The 17,142-nt window shown below is 41.0% G+C and overlaps 1 protein-coding gene across 3 annotated transcripts in view; it reads right to left on the bottom strand.

Annotated features, from left to right (window-relative positions):
* The window catches only part of plxnb3 (plexin B3), a 109,947-nt gene that overhangs the window by 59,796 nt on the left and 33,009 nt on the right, over nucleotides 1-17,142 (bottom strand). For 2 of the 3 annotated variants that reach the window (XM_072449391.1, XM_072449393.1), the window contains exon 2: nucleotides 13,752-13,810. The gene's annotated coding sequence lies outside the window, so the exon portion shown is untranslated. Of the gene's footprint in view, nucleotides 1-13,751; nucleotides 13,811-16,195; nucleotides 16,259-17,142 lie in introns of those variants that run through there. The other variant, XM_072449392.1, reaches the window with a different exon arrangement.

Here is a 17,142-nt window from a genome sequence, read left to right on the forward strand (position 1 = left end):
ACGACCTGGACTATTCTGAGATAATAATTTGATTATGGGGTGCTTGCAAAAACACAGCCAGTGTTGCTTTCTTCTGACAGAGAGTGTAGGCCAAACTACTTTTTATAAAGTGTAAAGTGTAATAGTGATGTGTTTTGGATCAGCACCTGTTATGAAACAAAGAGTGAAATTGTATGCTTTGTAACAGCTTGAACAGTTAGAGGTGGTAAGGTCAATTAATGCGCTCAAGTAAAAGCTACTTCAAAATAATATTACTATTAAAGGTTGAATGGACGATTTTTTCGGTCCTAAGTCTCATTTCCTCGTGGCGTGGACTGCCGATTAGTCCTGCCACATATCAATCATAAAACGCACCTACCGCTCACCTGCAGCCGCGTGCGGCTTGTCCCCAGAGAGCAGCACGTTTCCGCATGTCTAAGCGCATTGATCATTGATCTATCATAATATAGTTCCCTCAGTGTACGGGACAAAATGAAGACGGAGAAAGACTGTTCGAGTTGACTCATAAGAGACGAAAATCTACGGGAGACGAGAGATGTGATGCGCTCCGTTGCGCTAATAAACAAACGCACGTGTGTGCTGTATCAGTCCACATGGGGGAGTGACTTCCGCCTGAGTTCTCAAATCGCCGAAAAATCGTCCATTGCGCCTTTAAGTAAAAGTACAAAGTTGTGGGCCAAGAAATTACTCAAGAAAGAGAAACTTACCGGTAGTTGGTGTAATCGCTCATTGGTCCAGTGTGGTCATCTGGACATTGTTTTTTAATAAAACTGATCGCTGAGTTCTCACACTGGACCCACAGACTATTTTTTCCAAAACTATGTCCAGATGACAACTACTTTTCTTTTTTTTTTACAATGGAACCAAAATGGTTTACTCTTACTAGTAATTTCTTGGATCACTACTTTCTACTTTTAATTAATAATAATATAATTTTACATTCAAAGACATAAAGCCAATCCACGCTAATTAAAGGTGTACTAAGTGCATCCATGGATGTATGTTCCACAGCATGACTTTATGCTTATATCGCCATGAAGGCAATTCGTCTGGCAGTCACTGGTCAGATCTGTGGGGAGGTGAGCCCCCTCACAATAAGAATGCAGTTTCCAAGGTATGTTTGAGAAATAAAAACTTGATAGACAAGTTTAATGCTGTACTTTGAACATCTCCACCAAGTTTCATAGTGCACCTTTAAATATGTGCAGCAAACATACTTCTATTTCACAGTGCAAATCTGAAAGATCTAAATGCTACATCTTATCAGGTTTGACATGTTAGTTTTGAGCTTGAATAAACACAAGATGATGTCATGATAAGGCAGCAATGACATCATCCGCACAACACAGGAAGTGTGGATGTCAGAGGTGTTGCAGTCGCTCGCTGGCATGTTTGCACATCTTCACATCTCATTGTGGTTCATCACTTTATTCAAAATGTATCTGGTGAAGATGAACAGCTCATGTGGTTTGGTCATTTCCTGTTTGGAGAAACTTGTAAGCATAAACGAGGCTCATCATGACCCATAATTGTATAATTGTTCATTTGATTCAAATCCACATAGACTAAAATCTCCAGCCGAAAAACACATGTGAACAAGCTCTGATTAAAGTTGGAACATGAAACGGGATTTCTGAAGTGGTTTGCAAAATCTGTCAGTCACAAGATGGTCCTCATTAGAGAGCGGCGAGGAGATATTTTCTATCAAATATTAAGCTGTCAGGAATAAGAGAGAAAGAGAGAGTAAGAAGAGACATGATTTGGAGAAGCTAAAATGAACTAAACTGTTTCTGGCCCTGGTTTAATTTCGTTACACAAAATGAACAGTGAGGAAATTAGTCATGAGCTCATTACAAAAGAGAAACAGCGACTGTTTGCACTCAATTAAAACTGCATTATTTTATCACATTTTATAAAGTATTGCCAAAACAAACTCAAAGAGAAATAGTAGTAATGGTTTAGATGTGGTCAAATTCCGGTTTAAGTCCTGGTTTTGTTCTGGTTTAGTGCTCTTTTAGTCCTGAGTCTTGTTTTAGACCTGGTTTAGTACTGATTTTGTTCTCCTGGTTTGGTCCTTGCCTGGTTTAATTGCAGCCCATTATCTCGCACACATGACAATTAAGAACTCATCTATACAAAAAAGAAAAGTGTCTCTGAGCCAGCATTTAACAAAGACTAAATTATATGTATTCAGAAATGTGCGAGATAATTACTTGAGCAAGATAAAGACACGAGAAAATGCAATAATCTGCAATGGACTAAACCAGGACTCAATTAAGACAACATCTGGTCGAATCAAGGACTAAACCAGGTCTCTGTCAGAGTTCAGATTTCAGATGGTCAAGAAGATGTGTTCTCTTCTCACTAATTACATCATATTTTTGTAAGACTTTCTCTAATTGATGTCAAAGTCTTTTGTCAATTTGCTAAAAACGTTTGATTTAATAAAGACTTGAAATGAACAAATCTGAATAAATTATCAGCATTTCAAGTGACATTTCAAGGGAAAAAACTATGCTGATGCTGAATACTTTAACTTAATTTAAACATTTTTGCGATAAATTAATATTGATAATATGTTGTGAACAAAGAAATTACAAAAAAGCAAACTCAAAACTGCTTAAACCAAATAAACCGTACATTTGTTATGAAACCCACAAAATTAAAGCATTACATGTCCATTATTCACGATTAACAATTGTTTCCTTGTTTCTTCAATAATCGAATCATCCGGGAAAATCTAATTCTATTCTGAATTATATGATAGCAAACCAACAATTTGCGTGACAAATTCTAAAGCACGCCGCCATTCTTCCATTTGTAAACACTTACTTGACAATCGCGAGGCTCCAGTTATGATGCATTGGTCCGAATCAGAAACTTCACACAAATTATCCTCAAGAAAAATTCAGACACCCCAAAGTATTACTCCCAAAGATCTATAATTTCATAGCATAATTGCATTTGGGGCGTTAAAGGGGCTGTAGTGACACTGACAGAAGAGGACTGGAGGAGGAGTGGACCCGAGCACATTGTTCAAACAGCTGTAGACAAAACAGGGGGACGGAGGAGGTGCTGATTGGACGGCGAGCAGCTGGAGGAGGGGCTTATGCGTACACCAAAAGTAGGGGATTGGACTGAGGTGGGGTTTGTTTACAATGAAAGGGGCGTGGCCAATGTGTTCAATATTTAACGAGGCAAAGATTGAAGGCGTGAAGTTGGAGACATCAATTAGGGAGCGAGCAGACAGAGGCGGGAAAGATGGAACAATGAGTGTCATTTAAAACAATAACTACCCAGTACTACTAGAAATACTCAAATATAATACTCAAATATAATGGCAGTGCTAAAAAACACAATGGGAAGCACTTCAAAGAATATTCACAACTATAGATCAAGTACAATTTGATGAAAATAGCTTGATTAATTGTTTAATCATTAGATAGTTTAGTCTTGTGTTAGAGTCATGGTTTAGTCCTGGTTTAATCCAAGTTAAGGGAATAAGTAGTTTGGGTTTAGCCCCGGTTTAGTCCTGGTTTAAATCTGTTTTACGGTGCATTCACACTTGTTGTTTTTTGGTCCTAAATTGAGCACATTTTAGTCCACTAGTCCTTGTTTAGACTTGATGTAGCCCAGGTTGAGGTTTAGGTTTGGTCCAGGTTTAGGTCCAATTTTGATGTGATAAATGTCCAAGCGTGAACGCACTTTTTGCTCTGGTTTATCTCTTGCTTAGTGTTGGTTTTGCCATGATTTAGCTCTGGTTTAGTCCTGATTATTTCCCCTTTTGCCTTTGTTCAGTACATTTAGGTTTAATCCTGGTTTAGCCTTGGTTTTGCCCTGGTTTTGTACTGTACAGTCCTTGTTTTGTCCTGGTCCTGTTTTTTTACCCTTTCACTTTGGTTTGGTACTGTTCAGTTCTGGGTTAGTCCTTTAGTCCTGGTTTAGCCCCAGTTCCTGTTTTAGCTCCTGTTTTAACCTTGGTTTAGCCTTGGTTTATGCCCTTTCACAATGATTTGGTACTCTTCTTTGGGATGCTAATCCTGATTTACTCCTATTTGGTCCTGGTTTAGACCTTTAAACGGATTTAGCCCCAGTTTGAGGTTTAGAACAGCCCTGGTCTATTTCACTCCGACTATCAACACCTCATATTCCAGCCCTCCCTCTTCCCTGTGCCACCATCTTGTTTTGGTTTCTTTTAAACGCTTCTTAATCTGATTATAATCGGATTTGATCTCTTCAGAGGGTCATTATCAGAGTCGCACCAACACTGCTCATTTCTATTGTTCCCGGGCTGTCTTCACTGCAGGACGTCCCACAGCTGCTCCTTCTACAGAGGACGGGGGAGGGTGTAAGGGGTCCCACAAGAGCCCCAGTGCACCATGGGAAAAGCCAGCTAGGACAGGTGTCAGTGATTTAAGCCTGATATCGCAGAGTTTAAGACGGGTTTGGAATCAGAATCATTATGGGCCCAGGCTGCATAGATTAGTGTCAGGTTTAGACGCACTGTGGAATTGAACTAATGAGGAAAAGGGTGAAAAACAGGCGTGCTTCCGTATAATTTGAGTGATTGAGACATTGCCACTGTTTACGTATATCCAGAATGACATCCCTGCATATTTGATAAGATCGTTGTTGTTTTTTGACACTTTGGTGCGGTATATGCAAATCTGGAGCGGGATCGTGACAAGTTATTAAGGATTTACAATAAAGACAACATACATACAGAGGTTCATCCAAGGTTAATTTATGAGCTACGCTGAAACGCATACAGATGGACATGGAGGTGTCTGTCCATCCTCTGCGTTCTTTCCAACATTTGGTCTGTCTCCTCAGAGTTGAAAGCTCCTAGATCCTTTGATCTACATTGCTGATACTTTAAAAGCACAGATAACGTCCCACAACAACAAACCTTCATATACATTACATCTAAGTGCCCTTGTCCACAAGCCCTCTGCACCACACAATCCCTCAAAGCTTTCAAGAGCACAGAGTGTCTGATCCTAAAATACAACACCGAATAGTTGGAAATTAGGCCAGCTAAAACTGTCTGCATGTACAGTAGCATTAGCCAGCTGCTAACTACCTGAAACAAACAGCTCAGTATCAGTCTGGAGTGATTTCTGTAAGTCCACTTGTCCCTCCTGACCACAGTAATACATTTCTGGCAACAAATGGGGTCTTTAGAGATGTTACAGATGAGGAATGTTGAGACTTTGTGGCACAGCCCACAGTGAGCATGTGGCTTTTGTCCTCAAGATGGCAGTAGCAAAGAGCTTGTCACGTCACTTCCGACTCATGGATAGTTCAAGAAAGTTCACAAATAGTTAACTACTATTCACTTTCAAAATGGTGACAATGTGATCAATGTTTAGAGTAGGGATTTATCATGATCATGATTTTGCAAGTACAATTCCAGACTAAATAGACGGCGTTTCAAAGCAGCTGACATGATATAGTGAAGTGTATTTTTCGCTTACTATTAGTCAATTAAAATTCCAAGTCAGAGCGTATTCATATTTCTTACACCTGTCTGAGTCTAGGAGGAAGTCTGGTGTGACTGGCTGAAAGCTCACAGCAGGCGACATCAAGCCGAGTCGTCACGGCAACATCATCCAGTCGTAGTAACAATTGGGATTTGTGAAATGGTGAGTGTGTGTGTCAGTGAGGCGGGGGCTCATGCATTCATTCAACAGATCAGAGACATGAACCAGGACTGAACCAGGTCTGAACCAGGACTGAACCAGGACTGAACCAGGTCTGAACCAGGACTGAACAGGGACTGAACATGGACTGAACCGGGAGTGAACCAGGTCTGAACCAGGTCTGAACCGGGACTGAACAGGGACTGAACAGGGACTAAACAGGGACTGAACCAGGTCTAAACCAGGACTGAACAGGGACTGAACCAGCTCTAAACCAGGACTGAACAGGGACTGAACCGGGACTGAACCAGCTCTAAAGCAGGACTTTAGACAGAATCAAACCATGTCTAAACAAACTCTAAATGATTGAAGGGATGCATCCATGTACTCCAGTTCTGCAGTCTATACTGGGCTGGTGGTTTGGACGGGGTCTACCCAGCACTAGGGGGGTCTAGGGTGGGGTCTTTGGGAGTGGTGCAGCCTGGTCCTCATGTTTTATTAAAGAGCAGGACCTTTCAGGGTCTAAAGCTGGGGGTGCAGCCCTGATCTGGGGCAGTGTGGGAGTGAGTGGGTGGGTCCATTGTGTTCCATTATAACAGAACAATAACATCAATAACACTGGGGACATGAAACAGCAGCAAATCGTCAGAAAAATAAATAATCTATGGATTGTTTTCCATTCAAAAGATAATATTTTGTCATTTTGTCAATGGCAACTAGTTCTAATTTTTCATCATTCTGCATCAAGCCAAAAAAATAAACAGGACTAAACTGGAACTGAACCTTGAAAATAATAAATTTGAACCAGGACAAATCTAGAACTAAAAACCCATGAAACCAAAGCTAAACTGGAACTTAGCAAGGACAGGACTGACATAGATCCAAACCATATTCATAAGCCAATTCTGTAATCCCCTGATAACAATGTTAAATGCCCCCTAAAACATTATGACAGACGGCAACAGAAACATTTAGTGGAAAACTGTTGACACTGTGTTAGAGCCTCCTCGCAGGCAAAAACAATAAAAAATGCATAACATTTCGATATCTGGAAATTGTATTTTAAAAATGTATGAATTAGTCGGGCTGTTGTGACCATACATGGGCATAAGGGTCCTTTTTGGATGTAGACAATTATATTTTTTCTTCTCTTGGGATTCAACGATCGTGTTAATAATTCATCATTTAAATCCTTCTCTTGTGTGATGTTATAAGTTTGCGCAATTAAAACTAAAGAAAGTACAAAGAATATAGTGAAATTAATCAACCGTGTTTTCCGGACTATAAGTCGCACTGGAGTATAAGTCGCACCAACCAAAAAATGCATAATAGAGAAGGAAAAAAAACATATAAGTTGCAGTGGAGTATTAAATGCGGTTGCAAGTGTGAAAATAACAAATAATATCACATATAAGTTGCTCCGGAGTATAAGTATATAAGTATAAATATAAGTATAAGTCGCACCCCGGCCAAAACTATGAAAAAAGGTCCGACTTATAGTCCGGAAAATACGGTATATAAGACAGACATTGTGACAAAAATAAATTACAGATGTTGAAAATGGTGACAATTTGATCCACAAATGTATCATATTAATCTTGTACGAAATTAAAAGCTGTGGATGGCCAGTTTGTGTTTCACGTAGATAAGCTCAGTATTTACAAAGATATTAAATCCGATTCCAAAGTAAATTTTTCGTACAAAAAAATCTATTTCCAACCTAAATTTTACTCTCCCACTTTCACACTAAACCAAATGTGTTGAAATCAATCACAGCACGGAGGCACTAGTGAGGGCCCAAACATAAAATACAAGGTTAAAACTGACTGACTCTTTCATCAGCCCACACATAGATGGCAGGTCCCATTTCTAAACCAGACCACATTCCATAAAACCTCCTTTATACCTGCATCGATTCAAATCTGCTGTGTTCCTTAAAATAACCTGTTTTAGTCCCCATAAAGCGGGTCGGAAAGAGCCAGGTTAGCCCCAGTTTGAGATGGGACCCTTGGAAAATGAAGGTTAATGCAGGCGATTCAAGATGGTGTCTAGAACATACTAACGCAGAGGTCGGAGGTCACAGAGAAGCCGGAGATGGAAAATAACTCAAACGAACGGGTCAGAATACAGTCAGCCTTAAGTCAACTCTGAAAGCAGCCATAAAAGCATTTCTATCAATCACAAAAACTGTGTAGTGTTGGGAAAAATCCAAATAGGTCTTATGTTTGGTCCCGGTTAAGGCCTGATATAGAGCTATGATTTTAATCTGGTTTAGTTTTGTATTAGATTTGGTTAGCTTGTTTAGTCCTGATTTTTGGTGGTTTAGGCCCTGTTTAAGACCTAATGTAAGTTTAGTCTGGTATAATCTGGTAAATCTGGGTTTAGATTTGGCAACTCGAAGTTTAGGAATGGTCCTAATTTAAATCTGTTTTAGTCTTAGTTTGGATCTGGGTGTCTGAAATAGTCCTGGCCGTGTCCTGGTTTAGTACATGTTTACTCCTGCTGTGGAAGGTTTAGACCTGGTTTAGTGTCTGCTTAGAGATGGTTAACTTTATTTCTAATTTAGTCCAGGTTTAGAGTAGGTTTATCCCTAGTTTAGACATAACCAGTCCCGCTACAGTCATTGTTTCAGTCTTATACATGAAGAGGGATCATACGATAACGCTAAAATGAAGAGAATTTTGTGGATATAATAATTCAATAAACATATTTAAGAAACATTACACTTTATTTGTTATGTAATACGAAGGTGACTTAATGGCAGAAATGTTTTGAATGAGTCTGGTGATCATTTATGAACTTCAAAAATGCAGATATATTGAAGCTCTACCTATAACATCACACAACTGGGGAATTTGAAACAAAGCATTTTGTGAGGCTCAAAGGCTCAAATATGGAAAGGCAGGACAGTGAATATGGGTAGAATTTAGGATGCTGAAGTTAGGAGATTTAGGGCTGCATGGAAATAATGTGTGTGAGAAAACAGGGTTTCAAATAAGTTGTGTTTTTTACCTTCTTTAAACATTGTTTGCAAAAAAACATGCTTTTCCCAAGTCAATGACACCACCACAATACGCTTTCTGCACCCATCCCCAACGCGCCTCACAATTCTATTCATGATCGCATCATTAGCAAGCCTATTCAGTTTGTGTCCAAGGCCGTGTTTTGAATGGGTGGATCTTTATTGATTCCTCAGACAAACATTAGCAGCTCGCTGAGGGAATGTTGCAGTGCTTTGCTTTGAGAGAAAATACTATTATTCTGCAAGTGTATTCAGCCCCAGAGCAGAGACAGAGCCTCAAGGACAAAAGTGAGGAGAGGACTGAACTAGAAGTGAACCAGGACTAGAGCAGGTTGATCCAAGGACTACAGCACCAGGACTACAGCAGGTCTATCCAAGGACTACAACACCAGGACTACAGCAGGTCTATCCAAGGACTACAGCACCAGGACTACAGCAGGTCTATCCAAGGACTACAGCACCAGGACTACAGCAGGTCTATCCAAGGACTACAGCACCAGGACTACAGCAGGTCTATCCAAGGACTACAGCACCAGGACTACAGCAGGTCTATCCAAGGACTACAACACCAGGACTACAGCAGGTCTATCCAAGGACTACAGCAGGTCTATCCAAGGACTACAACACCAGGACTACAGCAGGTCTATCCAAGGACTACAGCAGGTCTATCCAAGGACTACAACACCAGGACTACAGCAGGTCTATCCAAGGACTACAGCACCAGGACTACAGCAGGTCTATCCAAGGACTACAGCACCAGGACTACAGCAGGTCTATCCAAGGACTACAGCACCAGGACTACAGCAGGTCTATCCAAGGACTACAGCACCAGGACTACAGCAGGTCTATCCAAGGACTACAACACCAGGACTACAGCAGGTCTATCCAAGGACTACAGCAGGTCTATCCAAGGACTACAACACCAGGACTACAGCAGGTCTATCCAAGGACTACAGCAGGTCTATCCAAGGACTACAACACCAGGACTACAGCAGGTCTATCCAAGGACTACAACACCAGGACTACAGCAGGTCTATCCAAGGACTACAGCAGGTCTATCCAAGGACTACAATGCCAGGACTACAGCAGGTCTATCCAAGGACTACAGCACCAGGACTACAGCACCAGGACTACAGCAGGTCTATCCCAGGACTACAGCAACAGGACTACAGCACCAGGACTACAGTAGGTCTATCCAAGGACTACAACACCAGGACTACAGCAGGTCTATCCCAGGACTACAACACCAGGACTAGGGCAGGTCTATCCCAGGGCTACAGCAGGTCTATCCAAGGACTACAACACCAGAACTACAGCAGGTCTATCCCAGGACTGCAGCACCAGGACTACAGCAGGTATATCCCAGGACTACAGCAGGTCTATCCCAGGACTACAGCACCAGGACTACAGCAGGTCTATCCCAGGACTACAGCACCAGGACTACATCAGGTCTATCCCAGGACTACAGCACCAGGACTACAGCACCAGGACTACAGCAGGTCTATCCCAGGACTACAGCACCAGGACTACAGCACCAGGACTACAGCAGGTCTATCCCAGGACTACAGCACCAGGACTACAGCACCAGGACTACAGCAGGTCTATCCCAGAACTACAACAGGGGAAATTGGGACTAAAATGTTAAAGACAAACTATGTAGGCTCTAAAGCAGCACTAACAGGGTCTAAACCAGGACAAAAGTGTGACTTTGTGTGCATTCACACTCAAATTTGTGATTAAAATGAAACTAAACCTTGACTAAAAGAGGCCTAAACCATCTCTAAATCTGGAGTAAACCATGTCTCCATCAGGACCAAACCTGGTGTGACTGCAAAGTGTGAACACACACTTAAACCACAAACTCAAAACAAGCATGCCAGGTCTAAACCAGGACAATACTAGGTCTAAACTAGGACTAACAAGTCTATGCCAAAGCTTATCTAGGGTTAAACCAAGAAGTAAACTAGGGTCAAATCATGGAAGCCACAAGGAACTTTTTCAGAACCAGAGTATAACTGAACTTGGACACCAGGTTTACATCAGAACTAAACAAGGACTCATACCAGTGTGGTGAAAGCTAATTAAATATGCCTGTCTTTATTTAAATACAGACCGCAGTGCAATGTACTATACTGTAGGTGTAACAGGCACAAAATACCACCTCACATTAGGTGTACACCCGGGTTAAGTGTGCTTTAGTCCCAATGTGGATTTAGGTGGATCCTTCTTTAGTCCTTACCTTGTCCAGGTTACATTTGTGTCTAGCATGATAACAGAAGTAAATCAAAACCAGAACTAAATGGAAAAAATAATAATAATTAAACTTGGACTAAGACAAACTAGTATCAGACAGGGAGGACAGCGGGACTAAAACTGATCCAGACCAGATCTAGGGTCCAAACAAAATCCCAGCATCAAAGCAGGACTAAAGCAGGGTTAGAAGCATTGGGAGGATCTATGGAAAGACAGGATAAATGATGGGGGAGGACTAGCCGAGCGTGAATACATGGGGGTCCGGGGAAAAGAGAGAGGCAGAAGAGGGTCTGCAATGATGGAGGGGGGGTCAAACACACACACACATGGAGGGGGAGGGGCCACCGAGTCATGTGATCACACTGAAACGCAAGCAGAAACAGAGACTGGTGATTATCTTGTCTGGGGAAAAAACACTCAATATATCTTGTCTAAATTCCATGTTTCACTTTGGAACATGTCAGTATGGAGTTGGACAGTTTAATGGCTTGGTGGTGGTGTAGTGGGATGTGTGTTGAGCCACCAACCAGAGGGTAGCTGGTTCAAACTTCAAATCACAAGTGGTTTGAGGTAAACGCCCGTCAGTTCCCAAATGATTCAAAAAAACTTTGTTCTTGGGTTTAGATGCTGGTTTAGGTCATTAGGTGCTGTTTCATTTTATTCTCAGCAAAGCAGGAAGTGCGCTGTAACTATGCTAATGTATGTTAGCTTTACTATGACGTAAACCCTGCTCTGGGCTCTGAAAGTTGGGAAAAGGGCTTATAAACTCATCGTGGTGATTAAGTATGAAGATCGGCATGCATTAGGGAGTAATACATTTGCACCGCTGTTTTTCTCATTTTTAGCACCTTTAAGTCTTGGTTTAGTCTTGGTTTAGTCTATGTTGAGTCTTGGTATAGTCCTGGGTTAGTCCTGGTATATTCCTGGTTCAACCCTGACTTACTGCTAATTTAATCTTCGTCATACTTGCTAAAATATAATAAAAAAAGAAAACTAAAAGACGAATGAAAGCCTCAAATCACTTTAGAACCATGACATGTTGTTTATAAAAAGGCACTGACAAAGATTGCCAATTGAACTGAATTATACTGTTCAAAACAAAATTCTCAATTCTGTATTTTTCAGAGTCTGTGCTCCTGACCCTGAGGACTCCTTCTTCTCACGAGACAGTGGAGTCACACAATACTTTTGCAGAATAGTTTGTACTGAACACTGGTAGATAATGAATGGATACAATCTGCACGAGATAATGTGGACAATAACTGCTCTGTTTTGACTGGAACAGGAAGAAATGAGAACGACGGGAGAACTGACTGTAGACACGCAGAAGAACATTACAATCTCTATCAACTTTTTCAAAATAGAAGGGAAAATGCAAGTTCAAGCCTCGGGAAGAACATGTTTCCACTTTGCTTATCATGTGATTCTTGTCGTTTTGTTTTGTATGTACAAACCATGTCACAGATCTCTTTTTTTTTTCTTTTCTTTTTTTCTTATTGACAACAAATACATTTCTCACAACAAATCGTCACATTTCTTCCTTCAAAGTCTTAGCTCCAAACTTTTAAAAAGATCCAAGCCGATCATTGATTATTTGAAATTAAAATGTCATTAATTGCACAGGCATAATAAAAGTGCAAACCATTTGCTACACTTCTCTATTCACCAGGAAGCAGATTTCAGACCGGAGCTAAATGTAATCACAATGGAGAGAATTTCTAAGTACAAGCGATTAAAATAGAAAATAGTTTAACACTTGACACAGATTATTACAATGTGATTCCCAAAAACAAACAGTTGAATCCCAATACAGACCGTTACAAATCAATCTGCTGATTCAATCAACCCATTAACTCAGAGTTTCTCAGAGCAACTCTTTTTCTGGCCTTGGGAGAAAAAAGCGTTCACGCAGAATTGGTGCTTCACTGCTGTAAATACAGTGTTTCAAGGAGAAGACACTATTTCAAGAGTATGACTTTCATTCATATTACAAGCCTTGTTCCTCTGTTGACTGTAGATTGTAGACCATGTGTTTCTATGTTTTCACCTTAGACAGTAGACAGAGGAAGGACAGAGGAGGGACAGAGGAGACAGAGGAGAGACAGAGGAAGGACAGAGGAAGGACAGGAGAGACAGAGGAGGGACAGAGGAAGGACAACAGAGGAGGGACAGGGGACGGACAGAGGAGGGACAGAGGAGAGACAGAGGAAGGACAGAGGAGGGACAGAGGACAGAGGAGAGACAGAGGAAGGACAGAGGAGGGACAGAGGAAGGACAGGAGAGACAGAGGAGGGACAGAGGAAGGACAGAGGAGGGACAGAGGAAAGACAGAGGAAGGACAGGAGAGACAGAGGAGGGACAGAGGAGGGACAGAGGAAGGACAGAGAAGGACAGAGTAGGGACAGAGGAAGGACAGAGGAGGGACAGAGGAGGGACAGAGGAGGGATAGAGGAAGGACAGAGGAGGGACAGAGGCAGGCTGACCCACTCTTCCCCTGCTCTCTCATATTTGGAGATTAACCATGTGTTGGGTGTTTTTCTGTCGCTCAAAACACGTCTGACACGCATGTGCACATTTTCTCCAAATGTCTCACGCCCCCCTCAAACGGGCACGCCCCACACTTTGAGAAGCTCTGAATTAACTGATTATCGTGTTAGTCCAACTTCAGTCTTACTTTCTTCACAAATCCGACCAATCAGAGAAAACTGAGTGGGAGGAACTTGAAAAGTGAATACACAAACACAATTTCAATACTGCATCCAAAATATTGTTCCCAGAAACTCAAATAAAACAGCTTGACAAATCAGCTAAATATAAATAAAGTTTGTCCCGACCTGTTCAAAGTGGTGTGTGGAGGAGAGGAAGAGGAGCAGCTGTCTTCATCAGGAGATCGCTGCAGACACATAAACAGAAAGAGAACGGTTAGCGATACGGACACGGATCAGGTAGATAAGCTAACGGACATACTACTGAGGGATAGTTAGCGTCCATCAGACGGGGACAGTGTGGAGTTTGTCCAGGCTATTTTTACCAGAGGATATTTTTACTGAGCAGATCACATCACACAGACCGGACCCCTGCTCTTTATGAAGACAGAGAATATTATGGTACAATATGGTGGCACTGGTCAGCCACTATTTTTGAATTTACTTTTAGTTTAAGGACAACAACAGCTGTGAGGAAAGAGAGTGTTACAACTTCCTATTAGCATGAAAAACATTATATTATTATTATTATTATTATTATATATAAATCACACTGGCGTATAAGTCACACCAGCCAAAAAATGCATAATAGAGAAGAAAAAAACATATATAAGTTGCACTGGAGTATGAAATGCGGTTGCAAGTGTGAAAATAACAAATAATATCGCATATAAGTCGCTCCGGAGTATAAGTATAAATATAAATATAAGTATAAGTCGCACCCCAAAACTATGAAAAAAGGTGCGACTTATAGTCCGGTAAATAGGGTATTTATGTGCTGTCAAAAAAACCTTAATTAATCTGGTAACGTACCATTTGAGCAGAATATTGGATTGGACGCCTGAATTCCAGTTTTACTCATGAAATCACTTCTTTAATTCAGTTACTACTGTGATTAAGTTGTTTTAAAGTTGCTCCAATCTTCCCCCATGGACCTCGTTGTTTCACCCCAGTCCCATTCACTTTGTCACTGATTCAAAATGGTTCCTGGCTCTCCGCTGATAAAACCCCGTCTGTGATCAGGTTACACGCGGCAGGTTAGTTCCACAAATCAGATCAAAACGATAAAAACAGCAGCCGCAAAACAGCTTCAACTGAATTAGAACAAATGAGATTTCCTTCTCCTCGGGCCATCACTGCACACTGTCTCCATCACTGTACACGAGGGAGACAGGTGGAGCTACAGATACAGAAATATAGATATATGTTTAAAGGGTATTACAAAGATTTTCAAAGTGTTTGGAAGGATCATTTATAAAGCTATATTTCCAGCCAAATCATTTAGAACAACTTAAGCGAATACAGTAAAATGGGGAAATCCGGTGCAGGGTAAGACAGTGAATACAAATCTGAACATAATTCTTCTGTTTGTTTGAGCATTTGACCCAAAATGCGCCTGAAATATGCACACTTGACACTTGAATGAAGTTTGATATTTACAATTTGACAACAGGCACAGGAATTTGAACTGCTTATTTCAAATATAAAGTATATGTATTTCAGAACAATAAATGGGTTCAAACTTTGCCCAATGCAAAATAATTAAGTCATGATTTGTGGTTTAATAGTTGAGAAATTACATCCCAATAATGATGATTGGTAAAGATGGATGTAGAGATGTTGGTGTTTGATTTTATAGTCAATAAAGTAAACCTCATCCAGCATTTAATAAAGCCATAAGATATTCAAAGTAAATCAGGCATGGAAGATCTTTATATTTTTAGTCACAATTATCATGGCTATTGTAACTGCAATTAATGATATCACATCAATTATTGTGCTGCTGACAAAAATGGATAGTGTGGATTATTATCATTTGACGTATTTTCCGGACTATAAGTCATATACTTATACTTACACTTATACTCCGGAGCGACTTATATGCAATATAATTATAATAAATGCAATGTTATTTGTTATTTTCACAATCCAGTGCAACTTATATATGTTTTTTTCTTCTCTATTATGCATTTTTTGGCTGGTGCGACTTATAGTCCAGAAAATACAGTACATGTTTAAACAACTAGTATTGAACTTAAATGAAAACAACAACGATCGAAGAGAAAAATATGATGATAAGTTGCCTTTTTCTGAACAATCTGGTACTGGAGGTTATCTGTGTTGGTAGTTATCACAATAATACGAAATGTACCAAAAAGGATTCTTGTGATTAATCATGATAAATAATATGATTGTTTATTTTCCCATCACCTTTGAACCCTCAGTGAAGAACATGTTTCCTCGACGTGCTCTCCCTCTCCCTTGAACCATGACAGAGAATCAACTGTATGGTTTAGTCATGGCAGTTGTTTCCTCATGGTTCTCATACAACATTGTTTCTGATTGGTTAAAGATGTCTGGTAATTGCTCCCTTAAGGTTCTCATCCAACACAATGCCTTTAAAATCTATAGGCAACAATAGTATTACTACTTTAACAATAGTAATTCATATGAAAGGCCTTTTCCTGAACTAGAAGACATAAAAGTACTTTGATATGTTCATAAATGGGCTATAGTTTTTTAAAATTCAACCTTCCAAAAGCAAACAAGCAATAAGAGACAAAGTACATCACCATTTGCTTTGAAATGTTGAGACCCGCCCACAGCCCCCGAGAAAATCTGTTAAAGCGTCCGGTCCAGATTTCTGTCCAGAACCACGCTCCCGTCTTAAAAATGTTTTTCTAACCCCAGACTGAACTTCTGCAACGTTTTAAAAAGTGAGCGAGCCGAACAAGGCGGTTTCCACGACAACTGTGGGCTAATTAACGAGAAAAACACAGGAAGTGGAGAAAAACAAGTGACATAATTTAGGGTTTATCTGCGGTTTAATTACAGGTATGGAAAGAGGTGGGAGACAGGACCCAGGTCCGCCCCTGTCATTCACTGTCTGCGGAGGGGGAGGGAGGAGGGAGGTGAGAGGGGAGGGAGAGAGGGAGAGACAGGGAGAAGAAAGGGGAGAGAGGAGAGGGAAGGGAGGAGGGAGGAGGGAGGAGGGAGGAGGGAGGGAGGAGTTGAGAGGGGAGGGAGGGAAGGGAGAAAGAGGGAGAGAAGAAAGGGGCGAGAGGAGAGGGAGGGAGGAGGGGAGAGGGGAGGGGAGAGGGGAAGGAGGGAGAGAAGAAAGGGGAGAGGGTAGAGGGTAGAGGGGAGGGAAGAAAGGGAAGAGGGAGAGTGAGGGAAGAAAGGGAAGAGGGAGAGAGAGAGTGAGAGGGGAGGGAGAGAGAGAGAGAGAGAGAGAGATAGAGATAGAGAGAGAGAGAGAGAGAGAGAGAGAGAGAGCGAGAGAGAGAGAGAGAGAGAGAATGGACCCATCTTTGAAATTCTCAGATTTTAGATGCAGAAGAGATAGACAGAACATAAAGAAATTACAAACAAGTAGAATAATGAGGACAGACCGAAAGAAAGGACAGAGAGAGAGAGAGGAGCGAGAGAGAGAGAGGGAGATGGAAATAAGGAGAGAAAGAAAAAAGGAGAGAAGAAATTGTCTCTTCTCTTATATAAAAGCAGAGAAAGAAGAGAGAGA

The sequence above is a fragment of the Eucyclogobius newberryi genome, unplaced genomic scaffold (assembly GCF_026437365.1).
Source record: "Eucyclogobius newberryi isolate DKJ021-1_F unplaced genomic scaffold, fEucNew1.0.hap1 SCAF_17, whole genome shotgun sequence".
In the NCBI taxonomy this organism is placed as follows: Eukaryota; Metazoa; Chordata; class Actinopteri; order Gobiiformes; family Gobiidae; genus Eucyclogobius; species Eucyclogobius newberryi.